Source organism: Calidris pugnax, unplaced genomic scaffold, assembly GCF_001431845.1.
Source record: "Calidris pugnax isolate Ruff unplaced genomic scaffold, ASM143184v1 scaffold44, whole genome shotgun sequence".
Classification (NCBI taxonomy): Eukaryota; Metazoa; Chordata; class Aves; order Charadriiformes; family Scolopacidae; genus Calidris; species Calidris pugnax.
Genome location: NW_015094506.1, coordinates 22,564,833 through 22,586,629, shown reverse-complemented (window position 1 = coordinate 22,586,629; position 21,797 = coordinate 22,564,833). Strand labels below are relative to the sequence as shown.

At 41.0% G+C, this 21,797-nt stretch overlaps 1 protein-coding gene across 1 annotated transcript in view; it reads left to right on the top strand.

Annotated features, from left to right (window-relative positions):
• The window catches only part of MSRB3 (methionine sulfoxide reductase B3), a 77,531-nt gene that overhangs the window by 36,906 nt on the left and 18,828 nt on the right, over positions 1-21,797 (top strand). The window lies entirely within an intron of this gene.

The window sequence follows — 21,797 nt, the reverse complement described above, 5'->3', positions numbered from 1 at the left end:
GATCTTCGTTTCTCACCCTCTGAAAACAGCATTATTACTGTGTAACGTTTGCTTTCATTCCTTTCATTAGTTCCTTTCTCTTTACATTTTCCCAAAAGATGATCAGGAAGATGTATCTTGCGACAGGCTTTAATTGATCCAGAAAAATTACAGTACAAATAAATGATAATACAGACTAAAGCAAATGGAGGATTGAAGTGAAGTTTGAGAATGATCACTGCTTTAAAGGAGAATGTTTTTCTTCCTGGTGGACAAAGACATTTCATGGGAATTTGAAGTCAGTGCAGCCTATCTGTCAGGAAACAGATGATTTGTCATCAAATTTTCGTGACAGATGCATGTACACAACACATGCCAGACCAGTCTGTAGAGCTCGCTTTAGGAGGTTTACCAAAAGGCAGTCTCTCTCAAGTTCTCTTTTTAAAGAATTTTAATGTGTTGTAGGGATTGGGAGGGAAGTGAAGGTCAGTCTAACAGGTTAATGTGTATCTAACAAGACAAAAAACACAGGACAGCAAACAGGGGAACAGTTGGGAAAAAAACAGAGATCCTAATACCAGACTGTTACTTACTCGGTTAACTATTCCTGAGTGTTTCTTGAAGTTAATAAATAGTAAATTAAGAATAGGCTGTTGTCCTGAAACTAGCTGAAGTGTCCATTGTCTGAGAAAGTAATGCAAAATACATTTTTTGTAAGATGAAAAATACTGTTTTAAGCAGAAAACCTGATATTACTATGGCAATTTTGCTTTTAGGCCAATGTTATCTTCTCTATGGTTTGCTTAATGCAGTGGTCATAATTGCTTATAATGATATGAATTTTACAATATATATTAATCAGAATATTTATGAAATAGCATGTTTCCTTTTATCCCAGTTACAACACGATTTGGGTTTGAAATGTGAGGTATTATGTTGCTTTTTCTTTCCACGTTAGATTTTATCTTTGGAACTATATGGGAGTGAAATCTACAGCAGGAAGCATCTATATAGCCAATTCCTACATCTTGTATACTTGAGTCATCTTGCTTCTATTATGATTTTAGTCTGTGAGTTTGAGGTTACTTGCTTTAAATATTGCTTGAATGAACTCTGCTACGATTGCTTCTCGGATCTTGACAAAACAGTTTCACATGGAGGGATAGCTTCGCACATTGTCTGCCATCAGCCCCTTTCTTTCAGTAAAGTCACCAAAACTATGGCATGGAGCAAAACGTCAAATGTCTTACCTTTCTGTTGAGGGGAAAATGCTCTCTGCAGAACTTTGATTTTCTTGGTGGATTGAGCTGCAAACAGTTTTCTGACTTTCTCTTTCGAAGCAGCTCTCCTGTTAGGTGCCCTATTCTGCATGCCACCATCCTTGAGAGTGAAGGCAGGGGTATGGTGTTTCCTAGGGAGCACACACTATCCATAAAAGTTTGGCACCATCGCAGCTATGGCCCTTGCCTGCTCAGTAGATGTCACCAGGCGTCTGCCATGGGACTCTGTAGGGTGAGTGTGAGCTCTTAAGTGTCTCCTCTTCACCTGTGCAGGATTCACAGGATTGCTTTTCTTGAGCTTGGGTTCTTGAGCTTCTGGGTGGAGTTTGACTCTTGTTTTTCACACAGGGATGTTAGAAAGACTGGTTGTCCAAAGATCAGGGGACTGGAGTTGCTCTCCCTGCCCTGCTCTTCTGAAGGCACTCCTTGGGCAAGATTCTTACAAGGCCAGAGCTCTGGCCTTATGAATGCCTGATGCAGTTCTGTCTCCCCAAGAGCACAGAGCACACAGAGGTTGAATAGGATTTGGAAGTAAGCACCATTTATAGGAGTCCACACAAGAAATATATAAATGTAAATGACCAGTAAATGACCCAAGATCTTCTATGTCTCCACTTTTTTTGCTGCACCTAAATATTCTCTGGATGCACACCAGAGTTCTCTGCAGCTGGTGATTAACGTTATTTTGCTGAGTGTCAGCATCAGCAAAATCCATGAATGTCGAAGTACTTTGTATACCATCAGGGATACAGTATGGGAATGTCTGGGGCATTTCTTAGATTTATTCCTGCTTTTTCTGCAGAGCCTGACTTTCATCTAATGCTTGTGATGCCTTTCCTCTAAATCCCTGGGGAAGTCTTTGGTTGGAATAGTTTCAGGCTTTCCTGTTACGGGACCCTGGCCACTCCCAAGGTGTTGAAGGTTCCTCACCTGGTGATCCACTCTGGATCACCGGTGTGTGTGGCTGGCCAGGACAGCCTGGGCTGCTGGTCTCATTTTTATTCTTTGCTCCAAACGCTGTACTTGGAACTGAGAATTACCGAGATTTAAGAGTCTTATCAGTGCAGCCTCTTTCAGCACAAGTTTCAGGTAACAACCAAGGATAGCTGTTAAAAGATAGTAGAAAAAAAACAGATTAAGCACACAATTAAAATGGCATTTTAAGGAAAAAGAAATCACAGAAGCTCCATAACCCCAAAGTGCATTTCATGGCCAGCAATGCCACGGCTGAAAAAACCTTTATCTGTGAAAACTACAGCAGCCTTTTCTTCCATGGGGACAGCACTCAGTTCTTCCACCAAGAAGCTTTCCTTGATAGTCAGATAGGGCAAACACATAGAGTTTATCTTTTGTTCCCAGCAGAGGAGAAGTGGAGATACTGAAATTGAGTCAACATGTATCACCCAAAATAAAACATCACTGTTCTTGTTTCCCCACCAAAGAGTTTGCCATCCCTTTCCAAAACCAGACAATAAGCCCAGACCTCCTGCTGCCTCTGAGTGAACAGAGGGTGCAGGCAGGGAGTAGAAGGATGTGTTGGTGATGGAGAGAGGTATCCTCGTAAAAAAGATCTTTCTCTGGTATGGGGGGGGGGGTTGCTACAGTGCTCTGTGTAGCACCATGTTCTGCAGAGAGCGCAGGCCTTTGAAGTGTGTAAATGTAGCGTTGGTTTTAAAAGGGCTGCTGCCATTTGAAACCCATGACTCTATATTTATGCAACCTTGAGTTCCTTGGAGACACCTTAAGGTATTTTCATATCCCTCATTTCGTTTTGAATTCCCCAGACTGTGATTCCTGAGTAAACCAATGATCCTGCAAACTGGAACAAACATGCTTTGTTCTCATTTATCTCATGTTACTCAAAACAGTTCAAGCGTTGAAGGTGAGAATGAGGTAATTTTATTCTAGAATGAATATTTTCTTCCAGGGAGCTGTTCTACAACCTGTCGCGTGCTCTAAATTAACCCTAATGTTAATTCCAGTTAACTTGCAAGTCTAGATGTGCCCTTTTTTAAGCATTTATCAGCACTTATTGTACTTTTAATTCTTTAATACTTCACACATATTTCTAGGAAATATAAGTCTTTCTGAAGCAAGTACAAAGTCTGGAATACAGCTTTAAAAGTGCCCAGTAGGCTCACTGTAAATGTAACCCTGGAAATGTTGTTCAACACTGAAATATTAGGCAAACATTGTCAAAAGAAGATTAATTTGAACTCGAGCATTAACTTAAAAGAAGGCTGTAAAATTCCTATAGTGATGATCGGGATTTATCATATAAATAGCTATAACATCTGTAGGGGACACACATTCTTCATATCATGACTAACAGTTCCATCTGAGAAACTTCTTTTTCTCTGCTGATTCTTAAGTCTATAGCTGGCAGAATTTCTATCTCAGAGACCATGGGGTTAGCTTCATGCTGTTAGAAGATCTTATGAAATGAAACAATTTTGCTTTCCTGTCATAACATGATGAATTTCACCGGTACTGAAAATAGATTTTTTTCTTAAAAAGTACTTGAATGCGAAAAAGGTTGTAGGATTATTTTTTTTCCCTCAAAATTTGTTAGGGAACAAAGTAAACCACAAAAGCCACAGCTGAAGCAATTTTGTTTTAATTATTAGTATTTTGGTGGTGTCTAGAATGCTTGTTGTGCTATGTGCTTGGTTAGCAAAGTTTAGACTTTAAGAATGCAGTAATTACATTGCAATAGTCAGTTAATGAAATATTTTTTTAATTTAGAGAAAAATAGATTTTCATGATGCTGTTCCACAACAGGAAGAATTTGTAGGTCTCAAAAGCTGTCACTGAACACTGTTAATCCCACTTTAGTAATAGAGAAATAAGCATAGAAAATGCAAACAACTGTCTCAGCATGCCCACTGGTCACCAGGGAATGGTAATGGTGAGTTTCCTACTGCCTGCTGGGAGGGCTGGAGTTTCCTTGGGCCATGTCCTGTAATATTTGGTGTATCCTGCATGACACTGTGGAGGTGAGGCATGTGATATTCAAGTGATAGTGCTGGCAGTGAAATCATGAAGGGGAAGAAATGTGAGTTTTGTTCTGTGTTAAATAGAAAGAACAAATCCCTGGACAATACACTTGGCCTCCAGTGGAGTCTCTTTTATATATATGTCACTCAGAGGGTGGAATGGAGGAAGTCAGAGAGTGCAGAGTGCAATAAAGTGACAGTCATGGAAGCACCGTGCTGTAGAAATGGGTCTGTGCGCTGGCAGGAGAGAGAGCAGTGCCCAAGGGTGCACGGTGCCTTCAGCTGTGTTCTTCATTATTCACTCTGCCAGTCTCCCACTTCTCTCCAAGTGAGAGATGCATCTCTAAAACCCGTTCTTCTATCTCCCTGCTTGATTGCACTGACCATCTATACAGAGTAAATTAAATGTAGAGATTACCTATGTGATTTTATATCACTGTTTGCATCAACACCTTGGAAACATTCCAGTTAGGACCAGGAATTAAGCTATAATGGCTGTCCTTGCAGCTAGAGGCTGTCCTGAGGGACAGCTTCACAGGAGCTTGTTGGATCCCTTTTGCCCCAGCGATCAAATACAAAGCAAGTCAAGGAGCCCCCAGCAGTTCCAGGAATTTCCTTCACCTGCCTTGTCCGGACTCACAGTGTCAGCCAGTGACTCCACAGGTCATTTCTCCTCTCTGCACATCACTTTTTTCCACCAGAATGAGTGTACCCCCATGTCTTCACCACTGCACAATGCTACCACCCTTCCATCCCCATCAGAGTTCCTATCCTGTCCTTTCTCACCTCTTGTATTTACTGCTGTCATTCCCTTGATGTGGCCCCTACAATCTACTAACTTGGTAGGCTGCGTGATTCAGCACAGGTGCTAGAGAACAGTCAAGGAAAATTATAAGGTTGGGGGTGGTCAGATGTTTTCCTCTCATAAATTCCTCTTGGCTACACTTCCAGATGTTCAGCAATAGACTTCCCAAACTCTCGCTATCAGCCCTGACTTCCCCTAGCCTGTCATCAGTCCCATTGTATGAAAGTCATCGGTATTAAAAGCACCAGGAGCTCTTCGCCTGAGTAAGAAAGAAGTGAAAACCAAAAGGCATCTTGTGAGCATCCCTTACTGACACCTGCTACTAGGGAAACCCAAAAGAAACTTTATTTGCCTGAAACCTTAGGTCCCTGAAGCAGCAGGGTGGTTAGTAGCATCATCCATCAATCGATTGGATCATAGATCTAAATAGAGATTAACAAATCAATTCTTAAATTTTATTGGTGTCAGCTTCTTCACCCAGGTTTTGGTAGAGCGGTTCTTAATTTCTTCTTAGAAAGGCTGGTAGTTTCAGTAACAGGGAAGAGAAGAGACATTTAGTGTTAATAACAAAATCATATTGACAAGTTCATTAGTCACCCTACAACCAGACTATTTGATTAAAAAACGTGAAAAGATGACTTGCAGAGTCTGTAACAGGGAAAAGTAGCAAAATAACTGAGATACTGAAGAATGGGGATGCTCAACAACTTTCTGTGTGAGACAAATGACGTCTGCAGAGTCTCTTTCAACTACGAGGAATTAATTCCTTCTCTGTGGCCACCACCAGCACGCGGATTCTTGAAAGGGTGCATGAGCTGGCACAGAGAGGCAGTGGGAGGCAGCAACTGCATAAACAGAGAGGCAGCTCAGGTGAGCTTACTTGTTACTTGTCAGTGCTCTTTTGTTCTTGGCATTAACAACTCTGCAAGCAGATCGTTAGGGACGCAGTGGCTGGAGAGAATGGTCTGTTATATTTGTTCAGCAGTGAAATGAGCCTTTAGATCCAGTTGCAAGCTGAACCATCTGTTGAATGTTTTTGAGACCATAACGCAACGTGATTTGGAATATAGATGTCTGGGACATCACACTGGTCCATCCCAGTGAACTCTGCGCTCGTAACAGCGCTGATCTGCGGTAACGGGTCATTGCCCTGCTCTTCTATCTCTTGTCAAGGATGGCAAAAGTTGGTCAAATTATCTCAACATATAGAACAATGTTTTATTTGTGGAGGGCTGATTAAAAATGTTGCAAGCATGCAGGCAAGCTTGCTCATCTAGTATTTTTAAAGAAGGCAGTCAGCTGCCAGAGGACTCCCAATGTGTAACTTTTCAAATTCTAATACTGGCTTTGCAGTTGCAGATGTCTTTTCCTGGCACTTTTCTTTGTTCATCTTATTTGTATCTGAGCTGGGCTATTCCTTGCTGCCATTGGCATGATTCTTCTCAATTGTCAAGGGATTTTAATAGGAAGCCTGTTCACTTCCATAAGCGAGGTCTGTGAATCTACCGACGGAGGCCAGCAGCCTCCATCAGACTCACAACAGCCTTAAATCTTCCTGTGTGAGTAATTTGTGTTATTTCTATTTTGGGGAGAGCGGAGGTTTTGGATAATATATTCCTCCCTCCAAAAAATCCTGGTTGTGTTCTCATTACCAGGGCAGCTACTTAAAGATGCTGTGCCCCTGTGAGCCGGCACACATGCTCACCGTGCCGCTCCTGCGTGAGCACTGCCTGTCGGCGTGGGCTAACGACGGTGCATTAAAGGGCCTTGCTCATGGAGCCAGGAATATCATATCAACAAACACAATTTTCTATTTTTGCCTTCCATACACTTTAGTAATCATTGCTGGTACTTTCTTGCCTTGCTCTGAGGATCTTGCTGAGAAGGATTCTGCAATGTGTTTAAGTTGGTCCTGTAATGAAAATATTTAGATTTCGGTTTTCCATTTTATTATCATTAATGTAAGCAAATTCATCAGATTTATTTAGGAGAAATTTTTTACCCTTCTTCCTAAGTACTAAAGACAATCTTTCCTATTTTTTATTTAATTGTGAATAGCTAAAAAAGGCCATCTTTAAGAAACAATTTGGCAAATAGTCTGAGAAGACATGAATAATATATAAATCATGGCTTTATTACATGTAACTGGAAACTGTGATACTAAGTTCAATTATAAACTATAAATTAGATTGGCTGAGTATTTTTTATTCATTATAAGCATAGCAGTTTTCTATAGGTTTGGTCTATTGGGGAGTTAGCCTATTGTCAGTCAGCGAATTACACTTTCAAGTTAGCAACGTTCAGCAGCATAACATCTTTACTGTTCTGGAGGGCTGGACTTCTTAAATGCAAAAATGTTGTGGTTCTTGCTTAAACCTGTTAATAATTGTGCAGTTTTTTACTGAGCAAGGCTACCTAATTACTTTTCAAGAGCTACTTGCATTGCAGTCTTGTTCAGTGAACAAACAGATTTTTTGGTGATACTCTTGAATTATCCTACACTTACAAACTTCATAAAGAGTTTTACTGTTCCTTTTAAATGAAAATTCAGTCAAATTAACCCTATTACAGACTAACTGCGATAATTAACTTTGCCATAGTCCCATTTAATTAGCCAAAAATGGAGTATGTGCAAGAAAAGCCACAAGAATGGACAAGCAGGGAGGTTTCTGGTCACAGCTGTGGCTCATTGAGATGGTTATATAGCTCAAATGCAACTTACCCACATCATGCACAGCTCAAGTCAGTTGTATTGTTTCATTGCTTTATTAGCGCTCTATTCATTTAAACCATGAAATGGGGGGAAAAATTGCCTGTCTGCTTTGTACTTTGGAAGCTGAGCTATAATTCATTTGTTTGTGGAGTGTTACAGCACTGCGCATCATGTACATACTTCTGCAGAGGTTTGGAAGAATGGCAACATGGGATACTGTTTAGCTCACTGTGTGGTACCAGGAAACAACAATTCTGTAGGTTACAAGAATACCTCAAGTCTCCACTATCTTCTGGTGCAGAAGCTATCATCATCCATCTGGGTGTATATAGGTAGCTGGGATGTGCAGGATTGGACATAATTTAGATGGCTGCTTCACATTTTCGATGTTGCATGGGCATCTGCTGATTCTGTAGCCTGTTCCAGAATGTCTGACACCTCTGTGACCTTGGGCAAAGTACTTTTTCCCCATGCCTTTTTCCTCCTGCCCGTTGTCTGTCTAGGTTGTGTACATTGCAGGGCTTTTCAGGGAAAGAGCTGTCTCTTGCTATTGAGCATGTCCAAGACCTAGAGCAGTGGAAACACTTTCTCCGTTGAGATCACCTCTTAGGTCCACCATAAATCAAATCATGGGTGGCCTTTACAGAGTTTCTCCTTTTAGACTGAGAAAATGAAGTTCTGTTAGAAAGAGTCTCTGGAAAGCAATATAAAAGGCAGCATGGTAAATGTATTCAACTGAATTAGAGTTTCTCACTCTGCCTACACAGTCACCCCTACCACTAAATGTGTGTCAAGGGGCTCTCAGTTCTGTGCAGAAGAAATTAAATTCATACAAATAGTCTTCCCAGGTCCAGAATTTCTCACCTAATAGAACTGTGTGATTTCTGCAGTAGAATGCACAACTGTGGCTATAGATAAAAGCCCGAATTTGTTCATTCAATATGTAATAATAGTGGAGTTTAAAGGCTTAGGCATATAGGACAGAAAATACTTAACAGAATATAAAACTTCCAAAAGCTCTTGAAGACTAATATCCCTATCAGTGATATGGGTCTAAGAAAGTAGCTTTTTTACCTATTTATCATAGGATCGTTCACCCAATGTATTAATTTCAAAAAAAACCCCCACACTTGTATTTGCAAATGTGAATGATACTTAACAATGTGGAGCCTGGAGGATGTTAAATATTCTGGTCAATGCCAGTTCATGAAATCAACTTGAAACCTGCAAGATTCTGAGCAGTCGGATCTCTTCTTTGGGCCATGAGAACTGAAGATGCTCCACACTTGTCATGGATCAGTTCTGTGGTGTTGTCCGTTATGGTGGAAATAATACTGCTTTTGAAGGAAAAAGGGTGTGAAATCAGAAAGACAGTGCCCTGTGAATACTGAAAAGATCCTAATAAGATGTTTGTTAATATATACTGTATTTGTTACAATCCAATGCATTCTGAAGACAAATTGCTTTTCCCTCCTGAAAAGGCAAGTCTCTTTTTAAGCTATATGTCCCTCCCACTATGCCCGAATTTACTCTGAATCAGTAAATTCCTTGCTTATTCTAGAAGTCTGTGTTGAGCCTATATAGCAGACTCCAAGCTTCAGGAAAGTTCACAAAAAGATCTCAAGTTCTTCCATCCCCTTTTAATTCATTCCCACTCACCTGAAAATTCTTCTTGCTCTCCTTTCTGGTCACTAACAAAATTTTTCATCTTTTATTTGGCTGGAGGCCAAGCAGCTGAGGTTGTTGGGTAGGTGCCCTTTCTTCATTTAGGCGGTGACTAAGGCTGCGCTGGGAAATTAAATGCTGACTCATTAGTTCCTGGACCCTTCCTTGGGTGGACCAGTCCATCGATTGTCCTATGAAAAGGCATCCCTTGTTCCTCATAGTGCTTTTTATTCTGTCTCTTTGAAAACGGACAAGGTCAAAGGGGGAGAGAGCAGAGTGCAAGGTGGCAAGATTAGTGGCCGCTGTGAGATACTAAAATGCAGTTCCTACTTGGTTTCTTGTAGAGGAGGGAAATTCTATTCATGTGACACCCTACTGAATCAGAGGAAGATGATGAAAAATGTGGTGCCTCAGCTGAGGAGTGTTCCCACTTTTTCATCCACAGAGTCTAGCAGCTGCTTCATGTTGGCTTTCCAGTTTCACAACAAAAGCAAATCAGATCAAACCTAACCCAACCCAACTCCCTGCTTTTTGGCTGAGGGAGAAGAACTGCTTAGGATGCTTCCCTTCAGGCGCCCTGGCTCTCCCTTCTCATTCTGTGAGGAGTCCACAGCTTCAATAAGGGCAGCAACAACTTCAGACAGCAATAGCATCATTTCAGTTGTGACAGTCTGGAGGTGCTTGGCGCTGCTGTGTCCTGAGCTGAGCCCAGAGGAAATCTAGAGCTGTGGGACAGGCACCACACTGCCAGCCTCAGCAGCCTCTGGGAGAGAGGAGAGGGCAAGACCATGGCATTCAGTGGGTGCCCCACCTCAGCCCCCATACACTACGTGTCAGATGGCTCCTTTGACTTCAGTGGCTTATCTATGGGACAAACAGCCAGCAAAGAGGACTGAGGTGGTTTTTGCCTGTCTGCCATGATGAATTTAAGAGGGCAGGATGGTTATGGTCAACATAGCCACTCTTTTTCTCATTATTTTCTCACTCCCATAAAGTGCATTTTTCTGCCTTGGTTTTAGGTGATGTCTCAATAAGCACAGTATCTTTTGTGGCTGAGTGCATGTTGTTCAAAACTGCACGTCTTCTGTTTTGATTAGCATGGTTTACAGGGTTACGAATTTGAATAAGAGGTGCAAGCTGTTTTTGTTTCTTCCCTCTGGATTTCTCAAAGAGAAAAAAACCCTTAACATCGTTTCTGGACAAGATGATGAGAATGATACCATACAGTATTAGTTGAAACTGGAGGAAACCTGTTATTTGAAAAAAATTACCTGTTTCATGTCATTAGACTGTACAAACTAGTCAACTGATAATTATTAATGACAGAAGATTCAATAAAGATTAAAATATTTTATGTTTTCCTTCCATTGATGTAGTGCTGTAAATTTATGACCAGTAAGAAACCATATGAAAGATCTGTCAGCTTTTACTGTTCCACATTTTAGTCTCTTATCAAAACTGATTTCAGGTTCTGTAGCCCTAATAGTAAAGGGAAAAATGCAAGCTGCTTTTAATCAAACTGGAATGTTCAGTGATCACCATCAAAATCTTTACAGTGTTGATCTGAGTATGAAGCAAAGAACATTAATTTGTCTTTTGTTGACTTAATTTAGTGGCAACCACAGCCTTTAATATGTAATGGTAGACAAGTTTGTGTCGTACCACTGCAACTGCCACTGTACATGTGAACACCCATCTGCTTAGGATTAAGTCCTAAGTCAAAACACCAATGAGGTCTAATGCTGCCTGTTTAAGTCAGACACGATTTGCACTGAGTTTTATGTGGGCAGCAGAACCAGGTCTTAAGCCAGGCAACAGCAAATTAAGTAACAAGGGCTGAAAGTATTTCTGCAAGGAAAGAATTGCATCCCTATGTGATCTGATCAGGAGTCTTAGCAACTTTGTTTTCCATCGGGTCTCAATTACCATTCTCTAATGTTTGGTGTACCGTTGTCATGCCCACCTATTCTTTACAGAGTCAGCGGTCCCAGCCTTTGCATCAGCCATGGTCCAGGTGTCTGAACAGTCTGAGATCTGTCTGCCCTTCTCCAAACACCATGCCTATCAAGATCACAAAATCCATATTATCATTGTTTAGTTGTTCTGAATAAACCCTGGAGCATCTGATTTAGCACTTGTCTTTGCTCTTCTTTACCAGTTGTAGTAACGGAGGTGCTTTGATTATCTGCATAATATTCTTTTCAGGTTACCTCTGTGTCTAGCTTTCACACAACCCCTGTGTGTTTGTGGAGAAATGGTAGCATTTCATTTGGAGGGATATTTTATACAAGTTATTACCATATCAGAGTTGTGGGATCATCTTATCTAACTGTAACTGTCTACCTTAACATAGACCTCTGAGCTTCATCCAGAGTCAGCTGAAAGAGATACACATCCTCAGAGGGGTTCTTCCTTTCTGCTGAAGAAGTCTGGGGGTGCATTGAAAAACCCTTCTGAGTTCCCATCAACTTTAGAGTTAGGTATGTAACTTTGATGGTTAAAGTTAGATGAGATTATCTCCATCTGGAATGGATCTGCAGAGAGCTGGGGACAAGCGGATGTGATCCCCAAGTCACTTTCCATAGCTCCTGCTGCTTTGAAGGCTTAAGTGGAAAAAATTCATAAATTTAAGAGGAGAGCTCCACAATTACTCTCAAGTTCTTCTGCTGGGTGTCAGTAAACGACCTGTACACAGGGCTTGGATGCAGCATGTTTATGGGAAGGACAAGTTTACCTATGATTATTTTAGTTCTACTTCTCCTTCTATGCATTTTCATTTTTCTTTTCTTACCTTTCTTCAAAAAGCCCAAATCTGTTTACGTGTTTCCAGTTATCTTTACCCCAGAGAATTGGAGCAGTTTTCATTTCTTACTCTAGAATAATGAGTAAGATGTGAAAAAGCTGACAAAGCATGTTTCATAAACAGATCGTTCCCCACTGTTCATCCATTCATGGGCAGGAGGAGAAGTATGTAACTGAAAGAGAAATGGCCTAAGGATAAGGAGAGTGAATCAAAAATATAAATGTATTAAATTTAGCTTCAGTTGGGGCCCAAATATTAAGCTGGTCTTTGGCATGTTTCAGAAAGCATGTGAATTTTTCCAAAAGCTTAATAGGCAGAGATGTTTCTGATTTTACATTGAGCTTTTAGAAAGTCGAAGTCTTTTAGTCTGTCTTAAACATTTTAACCAAGTTAAGGATGCCTGACACAGATGCGAAAACTGAAAGGTATATTTTTAAAGCACTAAAATTTAGAAACAGAAGTGTTCTGTTTCTGCCTTTTACTTTTCAAGGAGGTGCTCATGAGAACAGAACTCCCCTGTTTATATTCTCATTAAAAAAAGTGTTTACCCGTAAGATTGTTTTTGAAGGTACTCATATACTCACTTCCATACTATTGTTTCCCCTTGAGTCAGTGTTTTTTTTCCCCTGCCACACAATCTATATTTAAGGCATTTAAAAGGAGTCCCAGAAATATGGATTCGCAGAGAGTTGGGATTTGGAATGTCAATTGTCAGGGCCAATAGAATATCTGGAAACTGAGTAAGACATGTTCAGGTTGAAGAGTGGTGGAAAAAATGTGCTTGTTAATAAAAAAACTGCTGCATAAAATACTGTATTGAGTATTAGGGCTCTGGAAACAAGTTTAAAAGGCAAGAGGGGAAGGTATAGAATTTCACTGAAATTTCAACAAAATTTCACCCCTCCCTGCTTTCAAGGATAGTAAGAAATTCTTGATTGAAAGAGAACTGTCAGAGCTGGGCTTTAGGTTCTGAGTTAGTGTTAGCAAACTGAAGTTTGCAGTATGGCAAACTGAAGTTTTGTTGACCATAGCTTGCCTGGTTAACTGGCTTTGCTGGAGAAGAGAATTATAGGAGCTCTCTTTTTAAATCGTTGCATTTTCTTTATTATCTACATATCTGAGGCTCTTCCCTTGCCCCACAGTGATGGCAGATCTTGGGCATACCTGGATCTGTGTCATTGTGGCAGTATGATTAAACAGGGCTGCATTTTACTGTTGAAGAACAGCATGATGGTGAAACTTAGGCTGGCAGCTGCTTTCACTCCTATGGTTCCAGGCATCACAGTACAGACCATATAAAAAGTAAGTCCCACTCCTAAAATCCAGAGAAATGGACACAGCAAAACTCTAATCTTGACTCCCATGCTCTAGTCTCTGTAAAAGTAATTTCTTTAATGACACATTAACATAAGTTTTCATGTTCCCCTTTGCTTTCTCACACAAGAAAGGTCTGTGCCCAAAGGACCTACTCTTGGCCAGAATTTGTAACACACCAGTGAGGCTCCCCCATGGGAAGTCCCTCTCCTGGGCTTCTGCTTTTGTGGAGGAGGGAGTGAGCACTTTACCACCTCCCAATCTCCTGTGAAGACTATGCACAAGTTCCAAGTTTGAGACCCAGGTTGTCGCTCACTTAGGGTGCCTGCTAGTGTGGCACCCAGCATGGCAGGGCAACTTGACTGTGTCTGGGTGGGAGTGAGGACACAGACCTTCATGTAAATGCCTTTGGCCTTAAGATGATCTCATCTTCCTTCATCAGATCAAGAAAAGGTGGACCATACAGAGACTCACTCCACACCCCACACAACGCCCCGTGCACACACTCCTTCCCACAGTGAAGGGGGTTATTGGGAAACTTCAGAAGCCGCAACTCATGAGATTTCCACTGGCACTTTGCCTCTGAGAATGTTTTTACTTATCCACAAATGATTGAGCTTTAATGAGTTTCTCATAATTTGTATGAGCAGTAACAGTATATTTCTTTCGTTCCTCTGCCAATAGTTCTTGCATGTTTTTTGAAATTTTCATAAACTGTATTGGCCAGTGCCAGGCTTAAACTTTGCACAGATGGGGGTGGACAATAACATTAAAATGCCTAAGCAATCAAATCTATTATAGCCTGCAGTTCTTCTTTAGCATTTGGATAGGAGTGTGTTAACTTCATCTTTAAAAACATAAAGGTGCTCTGTTAAAGAAGCTGAAAGAATAAGGCAGAGTGTCCTTCACATTCATAAAATTAATAAATGAGGGGCATTCAGTGTCATCTTCAGTGCAATGTAAAGAATAATATTATCTAAGTTATGCAGACATTCTACCTTTAATTCCGCCTGTATTTAGAGAAACTTCCCACCCATATCTCATTAGTTCAATGTTATGATTTATTTGTGCAAGTCTGTTTTAAAACTAATGAATGATGGGGAATTAGAGAGTTCCAGCATTGATAGCAAGTATTTAAAAAAACATTCAAAGCAAGAGTGAAGAATGCTATGCTCTCAGGAAATGAACTGATACTTACTGAAGCCCATGCAAATATTTAATTGATCTAACACAGATCAGTGAAGAAAAAAATAAGAAAAATAATCTTATGGAATGGGCATAGGAAAGTAGATTGTTAAACACAGGGATTGCAGAAAGATACACTAGTACAAAGCTGCAAATAAAATTATTGCTCACCCAGTTTACATATGTGGATGGATGTATAGCCTTTGCTATACGTTCTTACTGTAGAAAGAGGTAAAATGTTCAAATGGAGGAAGCTAAAGTTAGTCTCAGAGGCTGGGGTAGCCACAGCTAGAACTGTGAGAACAACAGGAATTTTTATCTGGGGACCAAACCTGTATATGGAAACAAGGTTGGGGACTTGTGTGTCCAGGAAAGTTTGCTTTAAGTCAGAAAGCAGAAATAGAAGATTTTGATTTTTTTTAATGTATTGAACTGGGGCGAGGTGTATGCTCCTCAGATTTCTTTAACATACCTTGATATTGGAAAGGAAGCATTTAAAACAAAGGCTTACTTTCAAAATGAAGAATGGAAACCATTTGAGCTACCTGAATTTTGTCCAAATTATCCAATTTTTCCAGTCAAAAATTTCTTGCAAAGTTTGAGAAATTTTCTGAAACTTTTCTGAAACATTTCTAGAGACTGCAGTTTAAGGCAACTTCATTGTTTTGAAAGAAACTAAAACCAAATTCCCAAACCTGCCATCAACTCAAAACTCAGGCCCAATTTAATTGGATGCTTAATTACAGGCACCCACAGGCTGGTTTCCTCGAGGGTGGAGTCAGCCGGCTGTGATGGCCTTTCTTTGCAGGGCTGCCCTGGTACAAAGCAGCTGAAGCCCCTCTGTGACCCCTGGGAATGCCAACAATAGAGATGATCAGTCACTGCTCACACAGCTCTCCAAAGGATGATCAATTTGTTTCAGGGCTTTCTAGAAAACGGCTTCAGAGTTTTGCATGTATTTTAGACTTAGGGTCTTTCTCAGGGTGTAGGATAAAAAAAATGTGTTACTTGGAGTAACTGTGGAACACATATTACACCTGGTGATTGCAGTGCTGGACACTGAAGCCCAGAGGTTGAACACGGAAAGTTTTCCTACTGAGGCTGCTCGAATGCAAGAGACTAGGAATTCTTCCTCCTCCCCCCTCAAAAATACCCCAAATCAATGGGATGGTGCCTTGTGCAAATGAAACACCATCATGTTTCATGTCAAAATGTGCAACCGTTTTAATCTGGTTGAAGGTGAGGCTCTGAAGCTGATGTCAGATATGGCCTGTACTGAAAATCTGCAGGTCATTAAGCCGCCTGCAAGGGAGGGAAGTACGTTTTTGAGGTCCATTTTGGAATGTGGGTCGGAGGTCCTCTAGTTCTTGCTCTGAAGCCAAAAGCTGCAAGGAGGCTTGTTTGGGTTTTTTGTGAGATGCTTTATGGACTGTTGCTTGTGGCATGGGAACCAAGTCATTTTTCAGAAACTGATTGTGCTGTTGGCTCCGTGCTTTTCCTGCGGAGATTTGGACCTTATTTTACCTCTTTAGTCTTTTTATGGGAAGGAATCCTATTGAGAACACCTGGAGTGATACAATTACAGCATGAGCATTTAAAACCGTGGGTGTGCCTCAGCTCCCTGGGGAGCTGGGAAGAACTCAGGGAGTGCAGGAAGATTTTTTGGCCTGATTGCAAACCATTCAGGGTACTAGGTGCCCTTTAAAGTTCAGTGGAAGTTTGAGCTTAGAACAGTCCCTTTTAGGCAACTGAAAGCAGACCTTTTTTGCTAATGCTAAGAGCGCTCCACAGCCCGAATGTGTGTTATCCTGGTAGCAATATGATGAACACATGAAGGGTAGAGAGGGATAACCCAGCAGCCTCTGGCATTTCTGTCCTTCCCTGTCCCTGCAACTTCCATTCTTGCGATGCTGCTAAATCCGCTTTGCCCGCTCAGAACTTGAGTAAACAGACATTGTATTTGTGGGGAGTTACGTAGCATTTAAGAAAAGGTCTGAGTTTGTTGAATAGAGTTGGATCAGTACTGGGGTAGCTTGGTGTCAAAGGTTAGATTTTGTTATATCCAAGATAGCGTTGGGAACTGACATACTGTAGCTTTTCTTGAGTGAACTGCTTTTTTAAGCACTCACAGCATGCTTAGGGATTGAAAAGTACAATATGTTTCAGTCCCCTTGCTGGGAAGTGCATCCTCTGCTACCTATTCTCTGAGAAAAAGATTTAGCCCAGATAATAACCCAGGTAATTAATTGTAAATTCTAAATTCACATACTTTGCCCTTTGTAATGCTGAGACAGAGGAGATCATTGGAGCAGAGGGATTACAGGCTTATTTGAATTACAAAGGCACTGACCTCAAGCAGCCTTTTAGTCAAATCTGTTGTTCATGTGGTCGTCCTATAATCACGTTTCTGTGATATCAATGCAAAGACATTGTGTCAATGCTGAGTTCAGAGGTTTACCTTATTTTAACAGTAGAGTTTCTGTCAATCAGGGATATCACAGTAATCCATCCTTACACCCCTTGCCCTGCATTCTCACCTTTTGCCTTGCGTTGCCTCCAGTGGCTGTTAAGGAAAAAAAGCTGAATTATTTTCTGCTGGTTTAGTGAATGGAACTTTCTCCCCACAAATGGATAAGCACCAGAGCTGGTGAGTGGTGAAGCAGGACCAAGACAACTGGGAACAGGGGCAACAAAAGGGCAGGAAGCTGATGGATTGCTTCAGTCATGGCACCTTCCCCTGAGTCTGCCTTGCTAAAGTTTCTCCATTTTGCATACAATATATTAGAAGTAGATTAGAACAGAAGCTTCCCATGCATCTCCCATGAGACCTCCTGACTAGCAGGTTACTGGCTGTTCTGGGTTGAGTGGGTCTTTCATGAAATGGAGACATCCCTATGAAAATGTTTGCTTCCAGCAAGCAAGCATTTCATGTTTCTTTTGTTTAAAAATCTGTTTTCATGGAAGATCTCCTACCAAGCCCTTGTCAAGATATTGTATTTTGCCTTCTCTGATGAGAGTCTCTCTCTAAGACTTTCCATTTAGAATGAACCCCAAACTTGTCTTTCAAACCTAAACAAACTCTCTGTACAGCTTCTTCCAAATTCTAGTTTAATCAAGGCTACGGTTCCTTGACTTCCCACTCCCAAGCACACACTGCTTGAGAGGAAGCTCAGACACCCAGTTTGCTGCCCTTTTGAGTAAAATAGAAAAGAAAGAAGTAGTTCCTGTAGCATAAGGAAAAACTAATGAAAAGAAGAAAGAAAGTGGAAAGCCTGAAAATGAGTAGTAGGACACATAGTGTAAAAAGCATTCAATCAGATTAAAATCTAACTAAAATCTCTACCTGCAGCTGCCTTTCAATTTAGCTATTCTTGCTTGCTGTCAGTTGGTGCGGACTTTGTTTCTGCTGGCTATCTTCTGGTTCGTTAACAATTCTTCTCCCAGTCAAGCCTGACCTACCTGTATCTCCCCGCTTGCTTCATCCCAGGGCTCTCTTGGCAGAAGTTTTGGCAGTAAGAAGCCAAATAAGCAGTTTTGTGTATGAGGTGTGAATCGACTTCGCTTCAGCAAGTTCAGAATGCTTCGCAAACTCACTCGGTGCTATTCATGCAAGGTTTCGGCAGAGTTTACTTTTGAAGTAAATATTAAAGTGAAATGAGGTACAGCGCTGTCTTTGAATGCAGAGCATTATTTTACACCTCGTTAGGTCTATTTTTCCTACTAATACAGCAGTGGCAATTGGACAAGGGAAAGACTGATGGGATGAACAAAAGCGGTGTTCCTTTCCTGAGCGTGCCAAATCCGCTCTGTAAAATGTGGCATTAAAAAAAAAAAAGATCCCAAACCACATGGCAGAAGATGGGCCTCCCGAGGAAAAACCTGCACTACAGCAGTTTGCACAAGCTTATGCATCTCTATTTAATGTTTCAGACCCTCCCTTCCCTGGACATCGCGAGAATCATCTGTCTGCGTGCAGCTAATTTGCTGTTTCACTTAGATTTCCTCAAGGAAATACGCAAAATAGGATAATTGAGATTGGATTTTTTTTTTTCTGCTTTTGAAAATTTGAGGTTTTTATAAATGTTGAAAACAATTTGATCCTGTTATTTAGCAAGGTCTTTATTTAATCTCCCTTAAGTAACAACACTTATGCTTGTTTTGGGCCCTGCTGGTCCCAGCACGAGCTTATGCTGTGACACTTACCATGGGGGAACTGTCCCAGGCACATATCTGAGATGCCCTGTGAAAATAAATTGGGTAGGGGAGGAAACTTATCCTTACCACTCCACACAAGCTGCTGGCCCCTTGTCCAGAAAATTTAAGAGTATTACAATAACTGATAGTATCGAGATTCCTTTTTTCAGGGATACCATACAGCGAATGGTTCGAGTGGTATCTCCCATCACTACCTGCACCGTGGCTCTGGCATCAGCTAAGTGTGAGTGCACCAGCACAAGAAAGGAGCCACGGAATGTGAGTTGTTCCACACAAAAATGTGCACAGCTTTCATGGATGCATCAATACATTTGTAGATTTACTGATGCTCTATTTTGACCTAATAATGAGAACGCTATGGCTTTTGAATACCTCTTCTTTTTTTTTCCTGTAGAAGCAGCTTTCTAGTGCTACCCCTTCATACCCTGTTTTTCTTGCCTGCAAGAGTAAGATTTAGCTGCTGATACAGGATTCTAAAAGGCTTGGGGGTAATGGAGTGAATTAAACATTCCTCTTCCAGCTGCTGCTGTTCACAACACTTTTGACAGTTAAAATACATCACACATTCTCTTGTCTGTTTAATATAAACAATTAGTATTTTAAGCGGAGTCCAGAATCAACCCCAAATAGGAGGATTCAGACAGTCAGTTCAGATAGGAAACTAAGCAGTGTCCTAAATTTATATAAAAGTAGTTTGCAGTTAGTTCAGCCTATGCCTAACATACTGCCTACCGCAGCACATTAGATTATGGAAGCTAAGAGACCAATGGCTTGTCTTCTGGGGAAGAAGGTTTAATTTTTCATCTCAAAATTATTTTAGCACAGCTTTTTTATCTGAAATTTTAAGTATGAAATATAAAATGAAGGGGGGGTGAAATCAAAGTTAGAATAAGATATTTTTGTTTTCATATAATGAATTTTTTGAATAACAATACATTTTAGTTAACCCAAGACCAGCTTTGGAGGAAAGCTTGTTTAAAGAGAATGTCCCTTTTTCTTTTTTTCCATTCTGGGATGAAGACATTTGAAGTCGCAAAACTCATTGAAACAAACAAAAAATCTGACTTCTCTATACGTTTATTTCCTTTGAGCTGAAGTAAACCTGAAGTAACACAAGGGCTTTAATGCACATTTAGTTTTAGTATAAAAGCAACATTGTGAGAATAGTAGCAATCTTTGTAGTTTTAGGAATTCTAACATGGTCTCTACAAAGTGCAATTTGCTAATATGAGAATTTTTAATAAAAAGGTTAGAAACTGAAAAAGCTCCTCACTCCTTACAAGAGTCATCCAGGATGCAATACTGTACATACATAGAACCCTTCTTTTTTGAGTCTAGATGATGCATGGCTCCATAACAGAGAGGAGGTAACATTCTGTGTAATATTACTTCACACAGGCGGTCTTGCAATTTTCTGTACCTAAAGTTGAGGTCCTTGTGGGCATGAAGATCTCCCTGGAAAACTCACTGACGACTTTTCCGTGTCAAAAGCTAAGCATGCACCTCACTGTGAAGCTGGCCCAGGCGTAGCTATCATTTATGATTGAAGCCTCTAGCTACTAGCACAGGTAAAATATCTAATAGGAAGCGTTTAGCCTTACTTCTGGTTGCCAGGGAGGAAGCTAAATTTTAGGTTACAAACTTTACATCAATGACTTTCCCTGTATTCCTCTGCAGTTGTTAGTAGTTTGATTGCACTGGGGTCTACAATAGTGCAAATAATGAATCACAAGTAAACAGCTTCCCAACTTTGCGAAAGGAAGCCAGGCAATTAATTTCTTTTAAATTGAGACTTCATCTAAAATGAAACAGTCCCCTCAGACCCCCACGGCAGCTTCTGCAGCCATCAACTCAGTTTGCACCTTTAAAGAAAAAAAGGAGCAGGACACAGGGAGTAAAAATGAAAACAGCTTCAGGTTGTTCAATTTCCTGTTTGTTTAAATTTGTCCTTCCTGACATGCAGATTCATCACACTCCTTTCCTGGTGACTACTTCATTAGATTAGTTTAGTTAGGTATTCAGAGGGATTTTTATCTTCTGACTCATAAAATTCTTGTATTCCCCTAAGAATTTCCTATGTCTGACTGGAATTTTATGTCTTTGTAGTTTTAGCTGGACTCCTTGAAGAAGTTTCTTTTTAAATGACTCTGAGGTCTCCAAATAGCATCTAAGGAGCTAGTTCAGAGCCTGATTCCTGCTTTTCAGGAAACTGATTGTGCCAGCACTTCACCTCTTAAAATTTTAATCAGAAATTTTTCTTAACCTTCCTGACAGTGTTTCCCCCGTGCTGCCCATGCCCTTTCCAGGTGTCCACTGCGGAATATTTTTGTCCAATTCCAAAAATGCACGCCAGTGGCTCAGAGTGCAAGCCTGCAAGCCTGTCCCATCAGGTTTTCATCACTCACTTGCTATAAAGCAAAGAGCTAAGGTTACGAGTATATTGGACCATTTAGCAGTTGATGAGAAATGCCTTTGTATATCCCTTCCCTGTCTTTTTTTAGTCCTTTTTGAGGAGGGTGATGGCCAGGTTAGGCTGGAGCCCTGGTGTGCGCTTCTTTGAAGGGTTCAGTGAATTGAAGGTGATGCTTTTTGACACGTGAGCTCCAGAAATGTGTGGAGTGACGGCGGTGCCAGCTCGCCTGCCTGTGCTTCCAGAGCTTCCCCTGCCTTCCATCCCCGGGATGCGAGGAATGATGGCGCTTCAGCTGCCCTCGGCCGTCCCTGCTGGGTGGCACCTTGGAATGGCTTCTCAGAGGAGGAAACACGGCAGAATGGCCCCGTGCTTGTTTTCCAAAAGTCTGGGTGAAAAAGCAGAACAAACACCCTCACCACCCCTTCTGGG